General features: G+C 36.9%; 1 long non-coding RNA gene across 2 annotated transcripts in view; it reads right to left on the bottom strand.

Annotated features, from left to right (window-relative positions):
* LOC107052057 overlaps positions 1-27,529 on the bottom strand; it is a 229,947-nt gene that overhangs the window by 135,886 nt on the left and 66,532 nt on the right. Inside the window, exons 1-2 of one of the 2 annotated variants that reach the window (XR_005859352.2) lie at positions 8,515-8,612; positions 5,822-5,889 (exon numbers count right to left, since the gene is read on the bottom strand). This is a non-coding gene — a long non-coding RNA (uncharacterized LOC107052057). Of the gene's footprint in view, positions 1-5,821; positions 5,890-8,514; positions 8,613-27,529 lie in introns of those variants that run through there. The other variant, XR_006939083.1, reaches the window with a different exon arrangement.

Here is a 27,529-nt window from a genome sequence, read left to right as displayed (position 1 = left end):
ACAGAAAAAGAATAAACTCATACCCAAGAACCAGAGGTATTTCTTCCTGCATACTGTAAGGCTGACTAATTGTACTTGCATGCTAGCACCTTAGATGCTTAATCTGCGGCCCTTACATATTCCTTTCCTACGATTAACATTCTTATTCAAGACTGCTTTACTGTCAACTTATCACAACATTCAGCAGTGTACATGGATTTGTACACAATTTAAGAAACTCAATATTTGTAGAAGACAGCACTCTCTCATTTGAATAATTGGTATTAAATGCAAATACAGAAGAATCAAGAACAATGAAAAAACACAGTTCCTTACAGATCACAATTACTAGAGCTAAATCTATCTATTATGTCATACTTCTATATTTTTTTCAACTACAGTAAAATAGGAATAACGTAGTTTGCAATAATTGCATTCTTTAAGTTACTATTGAATTTTACTTTGAGTTACTGAAAATGCAGTAAATAGAGGAGGCGTGACCAAAATGCTGTCAACACAATGTGATTCAGGTAAAAAATACAGGGTGAATACAGGAAAGACAACCTGTATTTCATTGAAATACATATACTTTTTTTTTTTTTTTAACATGGGAGCTGTTATTTCTACTGGGTGTTGTTATCTCAGTTCAAAATGCACTGCCATAAACAGTTACTTCATGCAACAGAGACAACAGCAGCCCTGGGGTGCGAGCCCAGGAGCCCCTTGTGGCAGCTGTCCCACTAGGCAAAGCAACACCTTAAAACTAAAGGCTATTGAATCTCATCTAAAAAACTACCTGATAATATGAAGATGTGCAAGAAAAAAAACACACAAAACATTGTCAAGAGTGCAAAGGATTGAGATGTGCGGGATTTTGTTTACATTTAACCTAGCCCCCCAAAAATCTAGCTAATTATAAACTGAGACGAAATAAATTAAGAGAAAAATCACTCATATGGAACCTCCTAATCATTAACAGAGTTACAACATACTACTTAGAAATTATTCAGTTTTGTTTGCTGCACTAAATACCTCCAATACACATGTGCAAGTATCTGTGTAATAATTAATAACCCACATGTAAGAATTTTAAGTAATGGATAAAACAATGCAGATTAAGACAAACCTAATTACCCTCATTGCCTTTTAAAATATCTATTTCTGGTTCAGTTGCAGAAAAACATTCATCTGTGCCTCACAAAAGATTTCCTGAAGAGGCACCACGGTAGGAAAAAAAAAAGGCCACCACAGTAGCTGCTCAAATCAAGACTGCATCAGGCTATCTATGTGGGATAACACTATTTTTAAGAGAGAAAGACAGCTTTTCTTTTTTTTGCATACAATGGCCAAGTATTACAATTCCTCAGCTTACCTGAACAGCTGGTTAAGACAATTTAAAAAAAAAAGTGAAACAATATACAAAACTGTATACTAATGAAACAAAATTCTACAATATGCTTCTATAAGCCAATATGTATCTACCTCCAGTTACAACTTACATTAAATTATTATGACCTACAGAAGATTGTACTTGTACGCACAAGGTCTGCTAGGAAAGTAATGCCTTCTCTTTTGTTATGTTGGCCCACAGCATCAAAGGTGGGTGCTGGTGGTATGGCAGTAGAAGCTGAACCTTTCCAACAATATTCCATTACATTTTGTTGCTGTACAACAGATGGCAGCAGAGGGGTGCTTTAAGAAATAGCATCTGACATTGAAGAGTGTATGTCGCCCAGTTTTATCAGTACTCCCTATCCTAACATCACGTAGCAAGCTGTTAAGCGCTGGAACATAGTTTTGGGAAGATGCACCTTCCTGGGTCAGCCACTAGCAGTCTCAACCATTAGCACTTCCCAGCCCCTGGCAGCATCAGCCATTCTAACATTGAGTTCTGGTTCCCCAAGACAAAGACACACTGAGAAGAGACAGACTACAGTCCCCAGAGGTCTCCAGTAGTCTCCATATGATTTCTGAATAAAAGAGGTAGAACAGCACAGCTGTAAGGGAGAAGGCTCTCTTTCATTTCTGGTAGCACAGCAAGCAACACAGTCAGAACTCCTCTCTCCACATTTGTTTGATTTATTACCTGCAACTCCTTTTCATATGGGGTTGTCTTACATTCTATTATCATTGGTAGTAAATTAGTTATCCTTCCTTATCTTGGTTCTATCTATTGTATTTCCTCACCCTCCCCAGAAGAGGGAAAGGAAGCGGGGAAGCCCTGTCACTTGTGGTAAAATCAGCTAAACCACAATAGTATGAAACAGAAGTGTGCCATTGGATTCCACCATGTAGAAAAAATGACACCCACTGACATTCATTGTTGCTAGCTGAACACTTTTGGAGACCAAATAGTGAATGTAGTGCAGTGAGGTGGTCATGCATTTCAGCAGAGGTAACAGCACTATGAAAGACAAGCCACGTTCTAGATGGCCATGCAAAGCTGTCACACCACAAAATGTAGAGCATCTCAATCGGCTCATCCACATGAATTGGTGGTTTATGCCCACGAGTTATACCATGTACAGAGTTATACCATGTACAGAGCAGAATATTGGTTGAATAGGTTGAAAACAACAATGGCAGCATTGAAATACCGCAATGTTTGCACTAGGTGGGTCCCATGAATGCTCACACAGGAGCAGATTTGTACTAGAGTGGCAAGCAGGCTCTTGATCATCACTGGCAAAAATGCATAGCTAATGACAGTGACTGTTAAAAAACAGTATGTGGCAGCTGAGAATTTGCTCTATCAAACAGTTCTATTGTGCTTTTTGTATCTGTTGTAGTTTCCAAGGAAATAAATAGAAGGTATTACTTTCAGAGCAACCTAAAAATGCCTTTATACCATGTAAGTTATACATGTTGTACACCTAATGTCCTTGTGGAAAAATGTCACAGTCTTGCATACCGTGAGGTTTGCAGGAATGCAATAGTACTGGATGGTCTATTACATGCAATCTCAACTTGCACAGATTGGGTCAATGGTATTTTTACTACAGTAATACGTGCACTGCAATACTTAATTATAGAAAACAAACTATACAGATACTCATACATGTCTTTCCTTTCTTCTTACAACATTACCTTTTTAAAAGCTATACTCTTCATGAGCTTTACTCCTATCCTTGTGTATAAAAGTTAGAGGCAAGATATTAAGCTCAGCTATGGGCAGCTGGGGAACACTGCAGTAACAGCCAGAAAAAAAATTGAATATCAATACCTAAAGATACACTCCCAAATCAATTCTCCTGCACTTAATCAAAATCAATACGCATAGTCACACACAGGCAGCTAAATTTACGTGCAATCTAGGTTTTCAGAAGTAACTATTGATGTAATTTGCAATGCCTTGCTTTTTGTATGCTCACCTTGAGATATCTTAATTGGGCTTGGTTTCATGGAAATGATGCTCTGAATTGCTGAGCACCTGCCATAAAAGGCTACTGTCCATTCTGGTTTGGTTGGCCTATGACAGGAGCACCACACCACTCTCTGGAAGGAACCTGCTACAGCATCCAGTCTGTAGCACAGTGTCTCCTGTGAGGACAGGCTGAGGGGCTGGGCTTGTTCAGCCTGGAGGAGAGAAGGCAGCGGGCATGGGGGAAATCAGAGAGTGGCCTTGCAATACCTAATAGGGCCTGCAGGAAAGCTGGGGAGGGACTTCATCTGGGTGTGTAGTGGCAGGTCAAAGGGTAATGGCTTTAAACTGAAAGAGGGGAGATTTAGATTAGATAAATAGAAAAAAAACAAAAGTAAAAAAATGATTTATAACAACTGGATGTGCTGAGTATGGCATAATGAAAATCACTTTGTTAAAAAGTGGTACGTGTATTTTAACAAGAGTTCAACCATAAGAAATTTAACAGAAATTCCCCAACAGCTAAAAACAACTTGTAAATGTTTTACTACCCTCTAGTGGCACAGTGTGAGATGCACACGAACAGAAGTCACAAGGTTTTTATATGTATTTCTTTAGCAGTTGAAGAGAAATTCTTAAGAGAAAAAAAACTTAATTTGCATCTTTCTGAATTATCTAGGTTATGAGATACAATATAAAGAAAAAAACACAGCGATTTATATTTTTACAGCTATAGTGTAAAATGTATCTTAACACAAATGCGAGCTTAAGAGAACTAGATTGAAATAACACCACTGATTAATGTTGATGAAGGTATTTTGTACTGGTAATTTAATACTAATCAACGAAGCAAGTCCAAAGTTTTAAAACTCATTTTATACTTCAGTGGACACAATCTTTGTGTTGTGCTTAAAGAACAACACCAAATTCAATATGAGTCACCAATATGAGTCAAGCTCAAATTCTATTAGTTTTATAAAAAAACAATTATTTTAAAACTCCATAAAAATTTCAGAGCTTAAAAAATTAAAACATTTGCATGTCAAATAATGAAGAAGTACATGGACATCAGAACCTAATTGTATGCCTGCAAATCGTTCTGTCCCAACCCTGAATCAGGCAGTGGACTCACAGCATGTCCACTTCCATGTGAGCTTTTAGTATGATCTGGAGATATTTAAAACCACTTTTTTTTTTTTTTAAGTAGTTGGATACATAGGAGCCTCAAAAACATCTTTTGATCTACCATGAAAGACAGAAATCACTGGACTATACTCATGTAAACTAACTGAACCAGTCCACTTGACATCAAAGCATTTCCATCCGCACTAACATTGCATTCTCATGCCAATTCTCAGTCAGAAGGTTCCAGGGAAAGGCCTTTCTAAATCGTTAATAATTGAAATGCTGGCTGACCTTAGCAAATACTCTCTGTAAATCACTGATATCACACTATTTTTAGCTGAACTTTCACAACTTTTAATGTGGCTACTACAGCAATTAAAATCCAACCATAACAATTCTTCATGAGATCTAGGTTACTGCTAGGTAGGCATTCAGAAATCTAATTTGCAACAGACTATTTTGGGTCTTGTCTCAAAATCAGAGGTACATTTTAATGTCCAATAAAATAGAAGTAAAAAATAAAACAATACACCATGCCCCTAACAACAATCTCAAATGCAGCAAATCTTCACTAGAATAGTGGAAAAAAACAGCAGCATGGAGCTCAGAAAACACAGTATGATGTGCTGCACAAACACCTGGTAGAAAACCACCTATAGGCCCAGAAGTTGATACCTGAAGAACCAGATCAAATGTCTGAAGAAAAAAAAAAAAGCCCACAGATGATGCTACTGAAGTTTTCCCGAAGTAATAAATAACGCAGAGTGAATGCTTTCAGTGGTGCTTGCGCAGCTTGGTAGAAAGCCCAAGAAGAGATCTGGCTGGAATGGAGCTGGCTGGGTGCTACTGGTGTTCAGAAACATGTATGACACATGGATATTTGAGATAGTCTTGCCTAAAACCTGTTTGCCCTGCAGAGTTCATTGTCATTCAGCTGTGAGAAAGCATCTAAATCATTTTCAACCCAGGTTGTGAAATGGCCAAGAAAACAAGTCTGCACTTCTCTGGGAAAAAAAAAACAACCATGCTTCCTTTCCATTCAATGCTCCAATGCCCCTGCTTCAGGGGATATTCCACTATCGCTCTCCTTCTGTTGAGACATATGACTATAAACCTGCTCTTCTCACAAGCAGATAAATGTTTCCTCTCAATCACAGTAAACTATATCTGTCAGCTGCTCATTTTCTCAGAGTACTTCATTGTATATTTTGTATTAAACTATTTTTGCATGAAATTTTCTTGTCTTATCAAAATTAAAAAGGAATACCACAAAACAAAATACAGCTCTAGAAAAAAACAAAAACCATGGAAATCGCAGAGCTAATCTATGTGTATTGCGAAGTTATCAGGACATACCTGTAAATAGTCAATAGTTCTTCTCATCCTACGTAGTCATCTTAAGAAGCTCTCTGGACTTCACCACCCTGAAACACAAAGGATGAGTTCTCACTTTGCTGTGCTCTGCCCTTCCCTCAGCAGCTCCAGCACTTCCAGACCTGGGACTCTTAACTCACAGATATCCTTCTATCATTCCCAACCACTGCATTTCCCCATTTATAAAATATTCTCAGTTTTCTACTGATTCACTTAATCACCATTCTTCTCACCCATATTGGTACCATCTCTGTTTCTCACTTATAGCATTAAATAAACCTTAGACTTCTATGTCATACTACTTCACCTTGATAGCGTGCTTCTAACCCCCCACTCTTGGGAAATTTCAGGTTTCTGCATGCACCTGAGCTCCCCTGGGTTGGCCCTGCCTTCCCACCAGGTGCTCTAATCACCAGTTCAAGCAGTGACTTGCATTCCTGCTACAGAGTAGTAGTTGCTTAGGTTTATTTATTGAATAATTGTAAAAAAAAAAATATGTAATCTAATATCACACAAAATATTGAAATTCAAAGAAGGTGCTGTATGCTTTCAAACATTTCTTTTGAACCTTCAGCTACTGATAAAAAGCAGCCACTAACAGAAAAGAGACCTTGGTAATCATCAGATCTCAAAAAGACTTCATCATTTGTAACCTTATTCTTATTGTAGTCTACATAGCAGATACAACTTAGATTCTGTACTAACAACATTTCTGCCACATTTTTCTGCTCAATTGATTTGTCCTTGTAGAAATGACAACTAATTATTTTAGCAGGCTACCACAGATGCGTTTAAGGAAAACTAAAATGCCACTATTTTCAATTACAACAGCAAAAGATAAACATCAGCTCATTACAGATTACTTCAAGCTCAAGTCTAAACTTACTTTCTAAATCTAAATGCCAATATTATACTTAGGCTTATTGATTTAGAAATATAAAACATTTACCTTTCTGGGTCAGAGTTTGCTTTTGTCCTGAAAATAACTGGTTACTCAAACAAGGATAACAGTAGTGGTTTGGAATAGTATAAACAATTTGCCTCAAGTGTCCACCTTCATTAGTACATGACAAAATCTCTTATTTGTTTTTTACAGTTTTTACGGCACTCTATGTATGACATTTCAACACATACCAGGCCATTTTTGTATCTTATATAATATTTAAGCATGTAATTAGACAAATTCTGAAATTACAATATACAACTTCCACACAGGCTAACGTCTGTTTGAAGATAAAGGAGTGAACCAGTACTTTAGTGGCGCTTTCTCTTAATTCAGTTAAGTAGACAAGTCTTTGAAAAACTTACAAAATACAGTTCAGACTTCTTAGTTCTTTACCATTCCTTGTGTAAATACTTCGTTGGTAAATACTCTAAGAAGTCATTTTTTCTGTTTGTTTCCCCCACCTCAGCTCCATTTTGTTTTGGTGCCACTCCAACGTGCACCGTAAGCAAAGCTCAATACTAAAAAGCAACCTTACCAAAACAACGCAGTGGACAGAAGGAAGAGAGAATAAACTTGAGAAAACTAAAAATTAACAAAGATTTGCTAAAGCTGATACTCACCAGCAAGTTATCTTGCTGGAGCTGTCTGTACCCAAGGCAATTTCAGCTGTTCCGCAGTGCTCCTGAGCACACACAGGTGCAGTGTTCAGCCTGCCCTCAGCTGCCCTACCTTTGGCAGCTGAATGAGCTGCACCCTTCAGCACAGCTAGTGGGATTGCAAATAAATAATGCTCTTCAGTGGTGCCAGTGGGATTGCAAATAACAGCCTTCAGCATTGCTAGAGGGAATGCCTGAGGAGACTTCAGCAGAGCATGTAGCACAGAGGGTGGAGGTACTGAGCTCTGGCAGTGGTACAGCTGCAGGGCTCTGTGAGGCAAGGCCAGGCTGCCTAGTACCACACACAACTGGCTCAAGCAGCAGTGCTGGCTCAGGGAAGACGTGCTTGAGGAAGGAAATGAGGAGAGAAGTAGGAGGAACAGTGCTGGGAACAACTAGGCCAGAAAAGAAGGAGGAGTAGGCACCACACAGAAATTCCCCCACGGCCCATGGAGAAGCAAGCAGCATCTCCTGACAGAAGCTGCAGGCGCTGGAGAGCCCACACTGGGAGCAGGGAAATGCACAATGAGGAAGAGTGGGTGGAAGGGAGGGAGAGCAAGCTATTTTTGTTTCTCTCTTCCTCACTATTCAATTCTATCTTAATTGGAAATAAATGAATTTTTGCCTGTGACATTAACTGGTAACTAAATGATCACTCTGTCTTTATCTCCAGCCATGAGTTTCTTCTGACTTTCTCCCCAGGTGGGAGCACAGCTGGATCAGTGCCTGGCTACCACCAAGGTCACCAGCCCTCAACTCACTAGCCCACGAACAATAAGGAGAACAGGGAATGACTGAAAGCACTTGACACCAGGCTACTACTGTTCCTACCCTGCTTGCTATTCCTGCGAACAGCCTAGAGAAGAATGATAAGAAATTCTTTTTCATCCTCACAGCTCTTGTTATGAAAGGCTGGAGGAGATGTTATGGCAGGTCAGTCTCTGAGAGTATCTTTTATACTGTAGCACTTGGACAGATCAATACAATGAGAAAGGCATTACAACAAAGGTGCAATGGCAGAAAGACCAGCATAATAGACCAGTGCTATAAAGGAAGGGAAGAAGATTGCTCACCTGTATCAAAAGATTCTAGGTTTGCAGGAGAAAGCTTCACAAAGATGAGATCCCCAAAAAAGAAAACCTTGCTTAGTGGGAGTCAGCTCTTAAATGAGGTCTAAGAGGGGCGGAGCCAGGTTCTAACCTTTCCAGTCACACAAGTGAATTGCCTTCACCTGTGCTCTCAGGGCTGACTGGGTCTTTTCCCCAGGTGCTCAATCACCTGTGGTTCAGGCCGTGATTCAGCACTTTCCATACATATATCTACTTAAGTGCCTTTGTCTTTCTTTACCTTTTTGCTAGAAACATTGGTTGATGAGTAAAGAAATGTGCATTTGAAGAAAGTAACAGTACAGGTATTACAGTTTAGTTGGGCCACACTACCCAGCACAAGTGAGCAGGGCTGAGGAAACTCCTGCACATGCTGCCTTCCTGAATGTCTCAGGGCAACATTTTAATCACTGTCAACTAGTTTTTCTGATCAGCTCCACAGATATACTAGCAGGAGCTTTAATAGAATAGCACTCAGCTTCTGCTCTGCAAGTAATTGCTCATTCCTTGCTTACTCCTTTTGCTGTGTTCCTGCCCTCCCAGGGAACTCAGGTACAAACAATATTGCATATCCAGATACATATATTTCAAACAGCAGGAATTGAATACATATGATGGAGCTTAAACAAAGGGAGATTGGCACTTTCCTTCTGGAAGTTCTGAGGCAAAGCAGATTTTGTTTCCTAAATATTATGGTACTTTGGATTTCTTTTCCAATCAGGAAGAAAATTACAGTCTACAAGTAGTAATTAGTGTTTTCCTTGGATATCTATTCTGATTTACATTTGATGTCTAGGTTTACAGCTGACTTCAAAGCATTACTCCTGATTGAAATCATAATCAAATGAACAGCAAGCAGTAAAAAGCACTGTGATTTGATTCCTGTTACATATTTATGGTATCAAATAAAATGAGTAATCTTAGAGTCAAGCTTTTCCTAAATTGCAAAATGATACCTTGAAACATATGGTCTACATTAACAAGCAGATTACTCACCATGCTATTGTGCATAGGGTTTCTAGGCTAGGATGCAGAATCCTCTTTTGCTGTAAGGTGAGACATCTGGAAATAGCAAAATCTTGACGTTGGTGACCTAAACAGCTGAAATATTGGTACGTGCTGATAAGTATATTGGTAACCTCATCCAACTTGAACCTTCTTTTGACCTTTAGCTTAAGAGGAAAATTGGAATGGATATGTGTAGAATGATGGCTTTCACCCAGCAGAAACCTGCTGGGGTTGAGGGTGGGGAAAGTGCACGTGTGGGGGGGGGTTCTGCATGTTCATGAACTCTGACAGGTCTGGAGAAGGACTTGGGGGTCCTGGTGGACGAGAAGCTGCATGTCCCAGCAGTGTGCACTTGCAGCCTGGAAGGCCAACTGTGTTCTGGGCTGCATTAAAAGAGGAGTGGCGAGCAGGGAGAGGGAAGTGATTCTGCCCCTCTACTAGGCTCCTGTGAGGCCCCACCAGGCCTGGGACCCCCAGTACCAGAAAGATACAGAGCTCTTGGAACAGGTCCAGTGGAGGACCACTAAGATGATCAGAGGGCTGGAGCACCTCTCCTAAAAGAGAGGTTGAGGGAACTGGGCTTGTTTAGCTTGGAGAAGAGAAGGCTCTGGGGAGACCTCATTGTGGCCTTCCAGTACTTCAAGGAAGCATATAAACAGGGAGGGGAATGACTTTACAAGGATGGATAGTGATAGGACAAGGGGGGATGGTTTCAAACTGAGACAGGAGAGGTTTAGGTTGGATATTAGGAGGAAGTTTTTCACTCAGAGGGTGGTGAAGTGCTGGAAGAGGTTGCCCGAGGTGGCTGTGGATGCCCCATCCCTGGAGACATTCAAGGCCAGGCTGCATGTGGCTCTGTGCAGCCTGGTCAGTGGTTGTTGACCCTGCACATAGCAGGAGGTTGAAACTCGATGATCATTGTGGTCCTTTTCAACCCAGGCCATTCTATGATTCTGTGATTTAGCTTACACAATAATAGCTAGATGAAACAGTCTTCCAAACTTCTTCAACACCTTCTGTGGTCTGCTCCTAAATGAATATATTTCTACTTTCACATTCTTTGCAATATGAATAGTGAACAAGCTGATCAGAATTTTGATGCTTTACAGTCAGTATTTTAATATAAATAGAATGAGAAAACATCTAACAGAATAAAACACAACTGTAGTGCTGTCTGGAAGCATACAGAACACTCTGAGAAGGAGCATGGATGCTGAGATGCTCTATGGTTTATTTAAAGTTCTTGGCTTTGTATATCCTAATCTGGACTGGAGAAGGTATTGGTGATAGGAATAAAAAATAAAGGACAACCTTACAATATTGTATGCAGCATCTGAAAAAAGAAGAAAAAAAAAATCACGAAATCTTTCAATGAGTTGAGTTTTAGACCTGAGTTGTCTATGATGGGAAGAAAAATGATTCTGTTCACCACAGTTGTGTAAAGTGATTGTACACATTCCTGATATTTAGATCAGCTTTCTTAAAGATCCTGAAAACAAAAATGGTGGTGAGGAGAATGACTATCAACAGTCACAAGCTCTCTCACTTTCTGCTTACTTCAGACAATCTACAAAAGAAAGATAATCAAGGGAAAAGCATACAGAAATCTTTCATGACCTTTCAAGAATGGATTTGATAAGGAGACCTGATCCTGTTTACAAGCAGGACTCTCTCATTTTCTTTTGCTCCTGGTAACAAACAAACCTATAGCCAGATGTCTGTACTTGTAGGAGCTGTGGGAACTGTCTGCTCACATGGACAAGGACGAATATTTTAATTGCTTAGAAATGGGCTTCACTGGTTAGATTCCACACTTAGAGCTGTAGTATGAATCAGCAGAATTAAATGAACTGGTGATCATGGACAGAACAAAGCCTGAATGTCCTGATATGAAGAGGCCTCCGGCTTTTTGTCCTGAGCCAACTGCTTGTCTGAATGGCCTCCCAAGCTCTCACAGATGTGTTCACTGTTGAGTATTCTCAACAGTGGAGGAGGATATAAATATATATATCTGATATACTCCTGATACACTCTACATCAAATCTTCAAAAGAGAGAATGACAGCTGGGGAGTTGCCATTTGCTGAGAAAGTGACAGTCATTTGACAAGTAAATTCTATGAAGTCACAGCTGCAGGACATAAAGGTAAAGCCAGATGTTGACTGTCTTGAATACACACAGCTCCATATAATCCATCAGAGACCAGCAGATTTATAATGTAACGGACTATCACATTAAATGGAAGGTGATCAGAGGATCTGTTTAGAGGAAGAGAAGTCTTTACAGAAAGAGAGTAAATGATCGTCTTTACGAATTCTGAGAACTTGATCACAACAGGATGTGATTCTTTTTAAGACTATAGCACCTTTATTATTGGCACCAAATGCATGAGAAACTGTAGTCAGGGCTCGATTTGCTTAGCTAAAGAGAAATTTTTATTGAAATACTTATCATACACAATATGAATTTGCTACATAATTCATTCAGAATTCCACAATCCCTTTTTAAAATAAGAGAAATTCCTCAAAGCTAACAGTTTCCTTTTCAGGGAGTTGCACTCACATTCTTAATATGGTAATGAGTAGTGGGAACGTACAAAACATTTAAAGTCGTCAACAGAAATTCATATATTATTGAAACATTATTTATCTACCTACATATTTTCATTAAAATTTTTCATTTCAGTGGTTTTATATAAACTTAATATAAATTCTAATCGAAGTTACCCAAAACTGAACTTAAGCATTTAAAGTCCCAGAATCCATATTCATATTTAGGACACACTTCTCTTATTCATTTAAAAAATAATATTGATAGATATTAAAATTTAATGCATTAATCTTCTAGATGTCTTTGAAAGATTTATAGACAATCTAACTCAAAAAGGAATTATGCTCTAAACAAAGTCAAGGACATTCTTTCACTCAGGTAAATTATTTTTAATCTTTGCAGTCTGCTTCTAACAAAATTTGTTTTTGAAGACCACCAAAAAAAGCACAAGAATTTGAAAGAGAGATGTTATCTTTCTTGTTCTTTTCTTCAAATATAGTAATAATACTGTATTTTACTTATCATAAATATATCATTAGAAAAATAAAATAATCTTTTTTTGTGCATGTGTCTTCATAAAGCTGATTGCTAACATAAATGCTTATTTGCATCATTATGAAAATACTCCAATTTCAAACATAATCACCCCTGCAATCTTCTCAATGAATTACAAAATGATCCAGCAGAGGGACCCCTTCAGTTAAAAATTAAAAATAACCCTTGAATCAAATCCCACAGGTTATATTTAGATGCACAGTTGCACTCTGTGCCTAAATTAGTAGAATCACAAGAAGTGTAGGAATACTTATGAGGCAGGGAAGCTTCAAACATAATTATAAAGTCTTTGTGTTCATACACATTCAATAAAAAGACGTGTAAACTTACTTTTTAAACTATCTAGTATATTATTTTCAAGAATCACATTCAATTACAGATTATTCTGGCTGAGAGGTGCCACCCTCTCCAAGTTGCTAAACTATGTCAGTATTACAGGCAAGAAACTCAGCAAGACAAGTTGTATGTTACCAGCTGATGGTAAAATGGAAAGCAGCGCTATGGCAGTGAAGAAATAAACATCAAAAACGCCTCTTAATTGTTTACACCATTGTCTGCCTTAAAATTAAACAGGACACCAATCAGAATTTTAGCATATGAAAACCATGTCCTCGAACGGAAGTAGCACAGCAGAAATGTCTGAATGCAGAGAGCATCCTACAGGGTTGCAATCAAAGCTGCTGAGTGTTAGCAGCAAAATTTACAAAGTACAGTTCTGAAGCAAAAACTTCCTAGGTGTATCATTAATTTAAGAGGAAATCTTATTAATGAATGTCTCTTTTGCAACAGTTGCCATGGCAGCCCCCTCACTCAGGCTGTTGTATAAGCTATTAATTTTTCATATTACTGGAACTCAGTGTTCTGTAACTTTTTGCTTTGTATTCTTTAATTCTGTGAGATTCCCTAATATTATTTGTCTATTCGTGAGTGATAAAACCTTTGTAACCAATGCTTATTCACACTGCAATATGACAAAACCCCATGAACATTCATTCTAAAAAGAAATTGTAACCTATGAAATTCCGCTAACGCAAATCCAGAAGAAATAGCTTGTTGCAATGTTTGTTTCTCAGTGCCCCTCAACATTCTAAGATTTATTACACATGAAAAGGTACTTCACAACATAGGCCATAATGTACCTACAGAATTACATCAAGACTGAAAATTAAATTGATTTCCACCCACTCCAAATTTCAGCAGCTTGTATTTCTTTGATATGTGCTAGTGACACTCAGAGATGGTTTTGATACACAAAACGGCTGTGGGGAAAAGCATTTTGTTTTATATTCACAATCACTGTTTCAGAAATCAGGTTATTTACACACAAAAAGGCAGTCTGGAATCAGCTAAACCCTTAACTTTAAGCATATGAGTCTTTCATTAATAGACAAAAATCATAGTATAGTAACTTAATGTGATTAGACTGGAAATTGACTGCAGATTTCTCTTTAATCCTATTTTTTATTGGTGATAGAGAGAGACCTGTTTTTGTGCGTGTGATGTTAATAACAGCAAGAGAGAAGGGAGCCGTTTTCCTGAACACAACTGTATAACACTTACACTGTGCCTTTTGCCTGAAAATTCCTCATTCTCATCAGGCTATCTTGAAGCTTCCTTGTCTTACTGTCAGTTCTCACTCATTCATCCACATTATCTTAATTACTCGAGTTCTCTCAGTCTTTACACTTGCACAGCCTTACTATGAATGGACGTTATCATTAAGTGAATGTATTTTATCAGTTTTGGTGAACGTGCAAAATATGCTTAGAGTTAAAAAAAAGAAATCATTTGGAGAAATAATTTTTAATTAAGAATGCCAAGATGATGGACAAGTTTATAAATGTATTAAAATAGTGCCATAGGAAATATCAGAAAACATTTTGCAGAGAATTATTTTATGGCAGAACAGTATTAGGTATTTTTTCTTGATAAAATTTTCATCTAGTGTTCCAACAAGATAGATAATTCGAATAGAAATAAATGTTTTTCATTATTGACAGGTTATCTTGATCTTGATTTCCACACTCCTAATAGCTTTTGGGTTGTTCTTTTCTCAAGCACTAGGAGAAAGAAATTAAATACAATTGCCTCTACCAATACAGGAAGGATATTTTTTTCTCCATACAAGCAATGTGAACAATGTGATAACTATCACACTGAAAACAGATGGCAGATGCTAATTCCTACCCAACTGACTTGCACTGAGTTTTTGATCATCATGTACAAAAAGAGTGCAACAACTTGTAAGCTAGTTTGAAAGCCTCATTGGATGACCTGAATTTGCTGGGCAGAGAGCATATGGTCAGAAAAATCAGAAAGAGAAAAAAATGATATCTGTAAAGTTTTCCTGTCTTTCTAAATCTGCCAGGTCTATCTGAGCATTCCTGCAGAAATTCTTAGCACATACACATATACATGTAAGTCACTGTAAACTTGAGGAGCTATAAACGTTTCACATAGGCTTAACTGTTAATGATAGACATTAGAATCTCCACTCACAATCCTACCTCTTCCAGTTTTCCAGTGTGTTTATAGGAATAGTGGTTAAATTCTTATCATCCTGGAATTACAGAAACACCTCAAAATTAATTTAAAGGTGCTACACTTCTGGAACCTGTGGGGAGATAAATCTAGAACTAAAAGTCTTAAGAAATATTTCTTATTTTTTTTTAAAGCTTCTGTGTTTCATTGCTGAATCTTCAGATCTTCAACAGTGCTCAGTTCTACATTATAGAAAATAAATGCTACCTCTCATTTGCTAAAAGCTGATCTCACAGTACATCAACGTTTGAGCACCGTATCTAACAGCATGAATACTGTAGTTATAACAAATGTACTTCGAAGTGAACTCAAATATATAATTTCTTCCTGCACATTATCTCTGCTATAAAGCTGTCTTTACTATAAAATGTTTATGTTAGAACCCTACTTTCTACCTCTCATCAGCAGGTGGCTTCCTTTCTCCTGTGCTAAAGTTTCAAAAGCTCAATCCTACAAGATAGTAAGTAATTAAAACAAAGCATCTTTATGAAGAATTAATGTTTGCTTTAACTAGAAAATACACAATTTTAAAAGTAATTATTAATATTGAACAAAACCGAAGGTGTCCTGTGTGTGTGTATATATATATATATAAAATCAGTAAATGGCATTTTTATGTAAACAGCACAAGCATCACTGCATTCCCAGTTCAGTAAGAATTTTCAAAGTATATGTATGCGTATGTTTTCTTGGCAAAACAAAAATGAGAAGTAAACAGAAAAAAGAGCTGGCTGCTGACAGCAAAGGTGCCAAAAAGTAGCAAATAACAATTAGACAGTGATTTAGAGAACCTAAGATGAACAATCATGAACATGAAGTTGATAAGCTCTGCAGAAGAGGGAACAGGAGTGCCTCTATTGTTTGTACTGGTGACATTGAAGCTGGTGGCCATCTCAAAATTCAACATTCAAAAGAAGTCCAAAACATTAAAATAATAATAAAAAGATTGAACTACCTGTTACCTGAAATAATGGGGAAACATACTGTCCTGTTTTAGTGTCAATCTGTGCAAACCCATAAGCTTAGAGATGGCACAATATATATTATGGACAGTATATTCCTTTGAATCCAAAGAGAAAGGATTTTTTGAAAGCTCAGCTGGTGAGATGAACTTGTTATAAATTAAATTCAATGGCATTACCTGAGAATTATTTTTATTGCAATAGCATTTATTTCTCTCCAAAGCAATTTCAACTATTGCCTTACATACCTTTAATTTAATTTAAAATCAATAAAATAATGGGCATATACCCTTGGTATTCAAAAATGACATTTCTTCTTTGTCTTCAGAGCACACAAACCAAACAAAAATCAATACTTTGTATTTCCACGCTTCAGTAAGAAGGGTAATAAAGCATCAGGCTCACAGTGCACTCTAATATTCATTGTGGAGTCTTTCAAGGTAAATTACTGAGATTTAAGAATATTTCTTGGTAAGTCAGCACTAAAGTTCTTTATCAGGTGCCTCAACGTGTGCATCAGTGTATTAGCTAAAATACATTCCACTAAGTGTAGTTCTTTGTGATTGTTTCAGTGACGAATGTACTCATAAACTAATGTTTAAAAGAGAATGTATTTTATACTTTTTTTTCCCCCCATAACGGAGTATGATGCTAATTTTGTGATGAAATGCATTATTGACAATTCAATACTCATACAATATTTGAAGAATGATATCTATCAGCACAGGTCAGCATTCATCTGAAGTCACACTGTAGTTGTTATCAGAAGAAAAACCCAAGAAGAAAATCTGTTGTGAAAGTATTACTTTTTCTTATTTTATAAGAAAAGGAAAATCAAACCACCTTTCCAAGACAGACCTTTTGGATGACTATTACAGCAAAGATCTACTTTGGTGTTGTTTATAAAGTAATTTTTGATAAGAAATGTAAATTGATAGATGTTTATGCATCAAATTAGAAGGCAACATTTCATGCGCTGTCTCGAAAGGATTACTCTAACAAATTCTAATTTAAATTTCATTCCCTTCTAAGTGTAGCTCACTTACCAATTTTATTTTTACAATCTAATAAATCATTAGAGTCCATTGAAGTGTGTACACAAAAACCTAAATCTTAGATGTTGTAAATGCAAAGGTATTAAACAGTGTGACTCAAAGGACAATTAGCCTAAATAAAAAATAATTTTAGCAAACTGAAAGTGGTGGCACGTTGCTGACTGCTATTCTGTAAAATAAATGAAAGCCTTTACCAAACAACCTCACTATTATTCATTTTTAATGCTTTAAAGAGTTTTCAGACTTTAATAGGAGGCTGTTCTGCTCTGAGATGTAAATTGAAGGAAGGTGGAATAAAAATTTCCATATTTCCCAAACATCTATTTTTTTAATAAAAAGTATTTTAAAAACATTTGAAGAAAACAGAACTGAAGGAGAATGTTTACTGAATCAGACCACATAGCAGGCCATGCTGACTTCCAGCAATTTTCTGTTGCAAAATTCAGTTTACGCATCTGGCTTTAGAACAAAAATGATAAGAAAAATGCCCTATCTCTCTAGGCTTCTGGATGCAATTTCAGGAAAAAAAAAAACAACAACAAGAATTTCCAGTAAGCTTTCAGAGTCTACTTTTGTGTCTGATGATCCTAACTTAAACCAAAGTATCTGGCATCCTGAGCCTGATCAATTGTTAGCTGTTTTTCTTATTATATAGATGTTTCTCATAAAGCAGCAGTGAAATTCAAAGCTGTATCTACCTTTCTCACATTAATCCTGAAGGCAATTAAATAATCAATTAAAATATCAGAGCCGTACACACAATATTCCATCAAGTCTATTAAAAATCACCTCAGCTTCCGAAGAAAAAACACATATTTTGCAAGGCATAACACCTTTACAACCCAAAAGCAAGAAGCAAAGGAAAAGTGCCATCATATTCTCATCTAGTCATGAATGCTAATAACCGAGATCTATACAGGTCAGGTAGTGTTTAAGGGATTAAAGCTAGCTGGATAACTTCTGACATAACTATATCCTGTTGGAACATGTTCCTAACCAAACTGGAAATATAGAATAAAAAATTAAGTGGAATTTTCTTGATATCATCCTGTTCCAGCATTTTCCAATTAATCTCTGTTGACAGTACCAAGATAAAATTAAACAAAGTTAAATAAAATTAGTTAAAATTACTTATCCCCCATAGAATAGTCAGATAGCAATTTCTGAAATAGTTATATTTAGAGACTGGAAAATTTCCTGCAATCCCAAGCAACACACAGTGGTAGTAAGCAGGCAAGGCACAATCTTGAGGCTACATGTTGCTCAGAAAGCAGAAAGTAAAGCCCTCAGGAAATGATCTTTGGCAAAGGCATTATTTTGCGTGGACGTTGAAGGAAGTTCAACGGAAAACATTTATCAGAAGTGCCTGTCCAGAGAGGAAGATATGCTGTTTTAGGGAAAAATGCAAATATTACTCAGCACACCAAGGGCAAAGGAAATAGGAAATGGGCTAGGGAGTTCTCTGAAATAATCTGTCACTGAAAAGTGAGAAAACACACTTGTCTGCTGGCAATTCTATTTCAAAGCCTCTCAACAACTCTGATCCTTTTGCGGCATTCTGTCCTTATCTGAAAGTTGGCAAATTCCAATTGAGACTTCTAAAAGGTAGGATGGAAAGTTTAATTTGGTTCCTATGTTGACCTATCACATGCATGTTTGTTACTTGAGCCTTCGGAATAGCTCATAGGAAAACCATGAGCTTTTCATGTAAACAGTACAACTTTGCAAAGTTGTATTGGTTGACTTTCCTGCTCTTTACAGAGAAATGCCAACGGCATAGTCAGAATCTTTCAGGGGTGCTTCTTGAACAAAGGGCAGAGTACTGCTCTACAAGGGTGTCACTGCTGAGCCTGCCGTGTTGGGACATGGGTGGAGCAGTCCCTTTGATAGCTGATGCAAAGAGGAAATGGGTATTCCTCATATGCAACACAAACTCTCAGTGGGGATCGAGTGTGCTTTGAACTCTGCATTTTTAACCTTGAAGTTCTTGACTATGCAGGCACGAAATATCACGAATCCCTTAATTAGAAAAATATATTTTAGAACATGTATATTAGGGTCAACTTCAAAATAAATTTAACCTCATTAATAACTTAAATTGCAGGTAATGAGGAGAAATAGCTGCTTAGAGTGAAGAGAAAATAAACGCTTATTAACTACTGGCAATTTTGTCACAGCACTATTGGTCAAATGAATAGAACATGTCGTCACACAGGGGAATACACTAACAACACTTCCATCAGCCATATCTAAAATTGTCCACTACGATTATAATTAAATTTCTCAAAGTTAAATGTAAATGTTAGAAATCACAGCTGCTGCAATTAGAGTTGCATTATGTTTTATACAATTAAATGTTACTGGAATAGCCTCAGTCTGACAGATGCTTTCCAGGTTTCTCTGAAAACACAGCGGGAAAGAAAAAGAAGTACTTGTTATGCAATATTCACATTGCTTAATTCTAGATACCAATAATATGAAACAACACTCTAGATTCCTCAGTGGAAAAAAAGAGGCTTCTCCAGAGGGCGATTTAAAGGCTAAAAATTAGGCCTGTTCTAAATTGCGCTCAAAGGGCTCATAGAGCTAGGGAAGATGAATCTTTCCTACAGTGTCTGCTATCAAGAGAACACACACTCAAAATAAGAGCAAGATAGAAAGAAGCAACATCCTGCGAGAACAATCAGCACAATTGCAATCTTGCACTCTACTGGGTGCTTGTCTGTAAGCCCGCTCTCCCTTCTCTGTTCACTGCTTGTACTTTTTCCCTTACTCCACTTTCTAGGTTAAAGAACACTATCATGTTTTCCTCACCATTTCCTCAATTCATAACACAGATAAAGAAATCACAAAAGATTCAACTCAATAGTGTACTCACATGCCTAAATGCTTACAACATTTCTGAAGTAGGCTTTAATTTATTGTACAAAAACAGAGGAAGTGGATCTTTAAAAAACATCCCCTAAATGAGGAAAAACAGTCTAAGGGTATTTCATAAAGTTTGATGACCTCGAGAATGCAAAAATGGCGTATATTACTGCTCTGCCACACCAATAAATGGAAGGAGTGCCAAAGTAACCTATCTACAGAACTTTTTCCGACAGAAGAGTCAAATGACTTGGCAGGAAGGAAAGAGTTAATAAATGGGGGAAGCTTGAAGAAAATCCAGTTACCTCCAGGTTTCACAACATTGATATATATTTAGAGGATTCTATCTTTTTTTAAACACTGAGTATCTTAAAGCCATGTAGGTAGTGATGACAGCTAAGTACTCAGTGCCTTTGTAAAGTGTGATATCAGATTCGGATAATTTTCTTGAGCAGAGTTCATGTAAAAATAGCCACCATCTTGCTGACACCTTCAATAATAAGCAATAATGCTTAACCCTCTTATCAAGTAGAGATGAACCCCATTGGATCAGATTTGGAAAATAAGTTTGGGAATATCAAGGGGATGAGGAAGTTTGTGGTCCTTTTGCTCACCTCACTGCACAGGTAACTGGAAAGTTTAGGCTTCACTGTAATATCTAGCAGTCTGGCTGTTTATTTTTAAATAGTTTGTCAGTTCTACTTTTCATTGTACTGTTAATAGATATATTGTGCAACTTACTAAAAAATGGTCACTATATTTCTTGCTTTCTTGTCCTACAATTTAGAAATGTATCTGTTTTTGTTAAAATCTGAACAATTTCAGAAGCAACAACTTCACATTCACTCACACCAAGAACCAAACTGTGTAAAATACTAATAAACAATTTTAGAAACACTCAGCACAGAACAAGGTGATGAATCAAGTACCAATTTCTGCACACATTTGCCATATCTAGCAAGTTTTCTGTATTCATAGGAGCAGATTCATAGGAGCAGAAGCAAGAACTGGGGGAACTGTCCAGTTCCCATTTGCAAGCCATCTGTTAACACATTTACAGCCATGCAAAGAAGGGTCCCTTAACATTCTGTTCTGATGACACGTGTACTACTTGATATAAACCTGTATGAGTCAAATATTCTCTCCATAAATATAAAAGGTCAAAATAGGCAGTGAATACACTATATGTGAAAAAATGGAATCCACATATGTCCAGTTTAGAGAACAAGAAACTCTTGGGGCACAGAAGACACAAGTAATATTTATACAGAATAGACATATGGGATACACATCTAATTGTTAAACTCCAGTTAATTCTGTTCTATAAAATGCTGCTATCCTATACAGATACTAAACAACATTAAATCAGAAAGCATCATCCTGTATTTGGCCTATATCCATAGATATAGATATGTGTGTGTATATTTTAGTGGTTCTAAGTTGCCATGCTATCCCACAACTTCATACTGGACCAAACTGCCACAATATCTATTTCACATAGTTTTGCAGTACTTACTTTCCTCTCAAGTATACATGCATGAATTAAAACCTAGAGATAACTGTGGCAGCTATGTTTTACAATTTGGCACAATGAATCTTCAAAAACAGATGAGGCAAGAATTAGTTATTTGGATTCTATTTCAATAAAAATTCAGTATTTGGCTTGGAAAAGGATTATCCACGTCTGTCTCTCTTATGAAAATAGGATGTCTTTACATAAAACCTTGTTTACTATATGCTGAGTAATTATATTGTCAAATAATAAGACATTATCAGTTTTATTTACTGAAGATGCTCTAAATTACATGGAAAATGTCCAAGGAACAGTAATATCTAGTAACATTAGCCCTTGGAGGAGCTATTCTTTACCCTCTCTCTACAATGCATATGCAGGATTTTTAGACAGAAAAAGCCCCTACAAGTAGCCCACAGACTGAAATGTAAATGCCCAGAAGGACAGATCAGCTCCATCACAGTTTGTATGTCATACTATATTTACAACCGGATCCAACTGCATGATGTTTGGCATAACGTAATCTAGATCAGGCGCATTGAATAAGGTCAGTGGGATGGAAGAATTTGCATCCATCTCACTTTCTTTTACCAAAGAATATGCATGTACACGTGTTATAGCAGCTGATAGTCTGGCCAACACTTTCTCATTTTTCCCTGTATGCAAATCCAGCATATCTCAAACACTCTGGTTTATACACTAGAAATAACTCTGTGCTGTAAATAACCTGCAAAAATATGCACACACACACACAAAGGTATCTTAATGCAGAAGTCTGCTTAGGATTGACGAAACTCTAGGAATTCTTAAATATATGACTTATTGCCTGAATTGAGAAGAGATAAGGCATGATTGAAGACTGAAGCATTTTTTTAGGTTTTTTTGTAAATTTTATGGTAAAACAGTATTCATAAACTCCCTTAACAGCAGCAGTCCTGTGGGTCCTGTTTCTCTAGGCAACCCTGGACTGTCATATACTGCAGTGATCTTTGCCATTACATGTGGATCAGCTTAGAATCACATACTAATTCAAGCTAGAAGGGTCCTCTTGAAGACCCAAGTCCATCTAGTCCGTTCTTCCTGTCAATCACGGTCAGCTATGAAATAATAGCTAGAATGAAGTTTTAACAAAATTAGATATCTAAAGACATGACAATAACAGGAACAATATGACTTACGTAGATACTTACATAACAGATTTTCTATTAGTGACCTTTAGTAATCACTCGCACACTTCCCCCCCCCCCCCCCCCCCCCCCATTTATTTGTTATGCTTTTATGAGTATGAAAACTGTAAAACAGAACCAACAGTCAACCTGGTTCATGGTCTTGCAGAGGTAAGCAATATTCTATTGAGCAGTTCAGACTGAGGTGTGGGCCTTTGTGACTTCTCTCAGACATATGTCAGCACAGTCTGTATTATTGGTACAGCAAAAAAGTATCTCGCCAATATTATATCTCAGATGTGGGCTGAACAGATTGCTTGACATTTCCAATGCAGAGCAAAATGTTCTCATGTTCTCTGAACTACTGCAAGTCATAGATCGGTGAGTGCAAAACAGTGAATGACTCTCACAGGCAACCTGGTATGATAGGATGTGGTGTGGCTTTGTTGTCTGACATGGTTAGATAAAAAGAAATGTCAAGAAAAACCCCAAGGAAAACTCAGAATTTTGAGAACGGTAAACTTCATTGCAAATAATATTTCAGCTTTTAACTAAAGGGATTTAAGTATTTTAATTTTATACAAATGACTTTAAAAACCAGATATTCAAAACACAGATATTATAATACAACACTCCTGGTCCCAGTCTTTTTTTTTCCTGTGCCTACTGTTCATGCTGTCAACATTTCTGTGGTTCATTTTAGTGGTATCAGTACCTTTAAAATTTCAAGAAGTCCAAGATATGGAAGCTTGTATAACAGCTTGTATTACACTACTTCAAAATGGAAAGCACCATGTGACACTGTTATCAACTTGCAATTGCTGATATAACACACACTAAGAATTTCCAGGAGCATATTGATATCACTTATGTAATACAACAAGCAAATTGTATGCTATTGTTTACAAAAAGAGTTAGTGATAGTCAAAAAAAATGGTGTTGACCACATAAAAGATAAATGATCTACAATGGCTATAATTTTTTCTGCTTGTAAGGATATCCTATTCAAGTAATTTGAAAGATAATTAGATTCTTTTTTAATATCCATTCTTATTTTAGGAGGCCTAATGAAAAAGAATCTTTCAAAAATAAAGAAATTAATCCACATTCAGCTTTTCATTGTTGACTCAATCCACAGTTTAATGTCACCACAGTGCTTTTTCATTTTATCTACATAACTATTCAGTGAGACTTCAGAATGAACACTCAGATTCTTAGTGAGGTGCAGATCTGATGATACATCTCTGTATTTCCTTTTCACAAGCTGTAGTTAAACTAGCTCCTTCTTCTAAGCATTCCTCTAAATGTCTTCCAATCAGATTTTACAGAAAAGATGTCCACCTCCCTGGTTCAAAACTCAAAGTGCTTGGGGCATCACTTCCCTCAACATGTCGGCTGTGGTACTGTCACATCCTCCAGTTTGCTGTCTGTAACCGCACCCCTGGCTCACTCTGTGCCTGTGTTGCAGAACCTCAGCTCCTTTTTAGCTGCTCCTCGTGGAGCACAAGCTGTTTGCAAAGGAGTTGAGGGTGAGGACAGGAGCTCTCATCTTCTACCCACTTCACAATTTTACAATCATTTGCCAATGGTGAAGCTGTTGGCATTACTGAAGCGAATGCAGATGATGAGATGATGGCAATGAGTATCTGACTAAGTGATAATGTTAGGAAGAAATACTGTGAAGCTGAGCAAATTTAGAAGTTGTAAAAGTAAATCTTCACACACTTCAAAAATGCCTGGAGGCTTTTTTGAAACCTGGCTTTCTGTACTTCTTCAGAAAGGCTGCTCTCTCCTGAAAGTCATCAGTATTTTGACTATTTGGAGTACACTGTTTATTATTCATCTGTTGCACAGTTATTCTGATTTATTCTTATTTGGTTGTTTATTCATCTTGCATGGATTAGAGTCTTTCAGTAAATGTTAAGTAAGAATTAGAATATATTACATAGTTTCCTACATATATGCAGTGCAAAGCTTCTATTAAAAAATAAAAGGCAGCACGATTTTAGCAAATAGCAGATCAAAGCTGCCTGTGAAAAAGAATGGTGACTTAATAACATAACTGGGATTGCTTTCCAAACTTCTGTCTTAAGCGTTTCATATAAAATTAATGTATGGAAGTAAACTCAGGTCATACTTCAAATAAGTTTCTTTCTGTAATTAAGTAAGAACTCTAACTTGTCTAAAAATACTAAGCACTTGTCTAAAAATACTAAGCATGATTATAAAAAGCTCAAAGCTGACTTCCTTTAAATCCTAATGCATGACACAGAAAAAAAGGCCACAAAAATGAGTGTAGTACTGCTGACACAGTTGGACGTCAGATATTTTTATTTAATACCATCTATTAATAATTAATTTTTGAACTCTGACATTACTGCACTAGAAAAGCTGCTGAACACAAATTTAGATCTCTAACTGTGCATGGTGAAAGAGCTCATTCATCCAATCACATATTTTTGGAGATTTGTACCTAATGACATGATGCTAGAATCAGGAAACAGGAAATAAATTACTATCTCAATTTCTGTTACTAATAGCATGAAATCCTCTACAAGTAGTAAGATCAGATACATCATGTGTGTCATGATGTAACCTACTAAAGATACTAAATGCATTAAACAGCAAGTTATGAGCAATTATGTTGGCTCCAGGATACTTGTTCTCACCCTACAACTGTTTTTCATGTCATTAAGAGCATCACAGCAAGAGTATTTGTACTGTGCAATGTATTTAACTAGGCCTCTAGTCCTAATGCCATTCTTACAAACAGTATTTCAGTAGCAGTGCCTCCCATTCTGTCAGCATGTATCATAAACAAGGAAGCATAAAGCCTGAAGTATGGAAAAAATTGCAAGATTCTTATCTACCCATTAATCAAGAGATTTCACTGTACCTACTGCATAAGTTTCTGCTTGCGCTTTTCTCTTATTAGATGCTCCAATTAGTAAATAGTTTGCAATTTAAAAGAATGATGTTCCATCACTTTTTTAGACTATAAGTAGATGCAGAATTAAATTTGCCTTCCACTGCTTTCCATTGTCTGCAGTTTTATTTTATGCTCAAACTTCTTTACCTATTGTGGTTCTTTCCACTGGGAATTTTGCTGGTGTTTTTAAACTCAGGTAACTATATCAGTGAAATTTTACCAGTAAAATGCCCCACCTGAGAGTACTTCACAAGAAATGGAGTTGAATTTTTGCCTTATAGTTTAGAGCTAAAAGCACACTTAGGTTCTCACAATAATGTGGTAAAATTTTGAACTGCTGCGAAGCTCAGCTGAAATATATCTAATATACCACACTAAAGAGGACAGAGGGTTTTTTTCCCCCATGAAGACGGGAGATATTTGAGTCCTGTATTGCTCATATAGATACTGAAAATTATTTTGTTGATACCTGTTACTGAAATGCTAAAAGATATTTTCCAGGAGGAGTCATTTGGAGGTCTTGTATGAAATAATAAGAAATAAAAAGTCAGTCATTTAAGAAATCTATAAATCCCCCTATGTAGGTATCTCAGTGATGATTCTTTTAAATATGTTTTGTTTGAAGCACCATTTCCTAGGTAAGAATTAATAACACACTTCTTTCATCTGTTTCATTCATCTGCTACAATAGTTAATTCCTCCTTCATCATTTAATTGACTGTCAGTACTCTTCACACTGTGGGAAGCATTAAGTCGCAACAGACTTCTAAATGTTATTACTGTATTTTAAGAGGGACCAATAGGGTTACTATTATTATGTTGTAACGGCAAAAGAGCTGGCTTATGTTTAAATGGATTTGTTCAGTTCAGAAAACTCATTGTTTGGAAACAACCTATCTTAATGTCTTTGTGAAACATAATGCAGACGCAGGAAACAGCAGCACGCTTACGAAACCATTACCATGTGTCCCAGGGTTCTCCTCATCTTGTTCATACCCTGCTCTGAGAGTTCATTATCATCACACAGAATTAATGTGCTCTGTTCTGTTGAGCTCACAACACAATGCGGTGAACAAAGAGCTCTGTGAGCAGCTCCTGGCTCAGCTCATAAATCCGGCCGTTCAGCTGCTCTCGTGTTTGTGGTGTAAACACAACCCAACTGTCCCCCTTATCCTTGTGCTGACAAAGGATGTCAAACATCAATGCAACAATAACTTCTAAACCTCATTCCAGTCCTCACAGATCTTCCCTTTTCCTAAATGTGCTTCTCCTTTTATGTGAGCTGTCAGGGTTTCTGTACCTCCTCCATCCTGGACTATTTTAAGAAGCCAAACAGAAGTCTCTCTCCCATGCTTCAATGGACATTTGTGCTGTTTAAAATGTCATTGTGGCACAAACTGGCTGTCTCTAGACACATCACAACAGTTTCCTGACAGCTTGTTTTGAAAAACTTTCTACTTCCTCTGATTTTTTCCTCAGCAGATCTGTTTCTTAACCGATTACATTACTGAGTAATACAGACACCTCAAACAAAACAAGTCTCATTAAACTTACTCTCCCTGAAAACTTAAACAACAAATGTTAATAGTGTGCTGAAGGAAAGTACAGATTTGGTAGCAACTGTTTTACCTATTGTCCACCTAGCTTTATACATCTTTGAGTTTGGAATGATTAACATAATAGGTTTAGAATAGATTGCTATTTCAATCTTAGAGATATTATTCATAACACCCATTTGATTTTTTTTTCAAAAATGAAATACATATTCATTCTTCTTAAAAAGGATTAATTCTAAAAATTAAGAGAAACCTATTAAAATCTCTCCTTATCGTTAGG

Source organism: Gallus gallus, chromosome 4 (assembly GCF_016699485.2).
Source record: "Gallus gallus isolate bGalGal1 chromosome 4, bGalGal1.mat.broiler.GRCg7b, whole genome shotgun sequence".
NCBI classification, from domain to species: Eukaryota; Metazoa; Chordata; class Aves; order Galliformes; family Phasianidae; genus Gallus; species Gallus gallus.
Note: the sequence above shows the minus strand (reverse complement) of the source record. Positions and strands in the feature narration are given on the sequence as shown.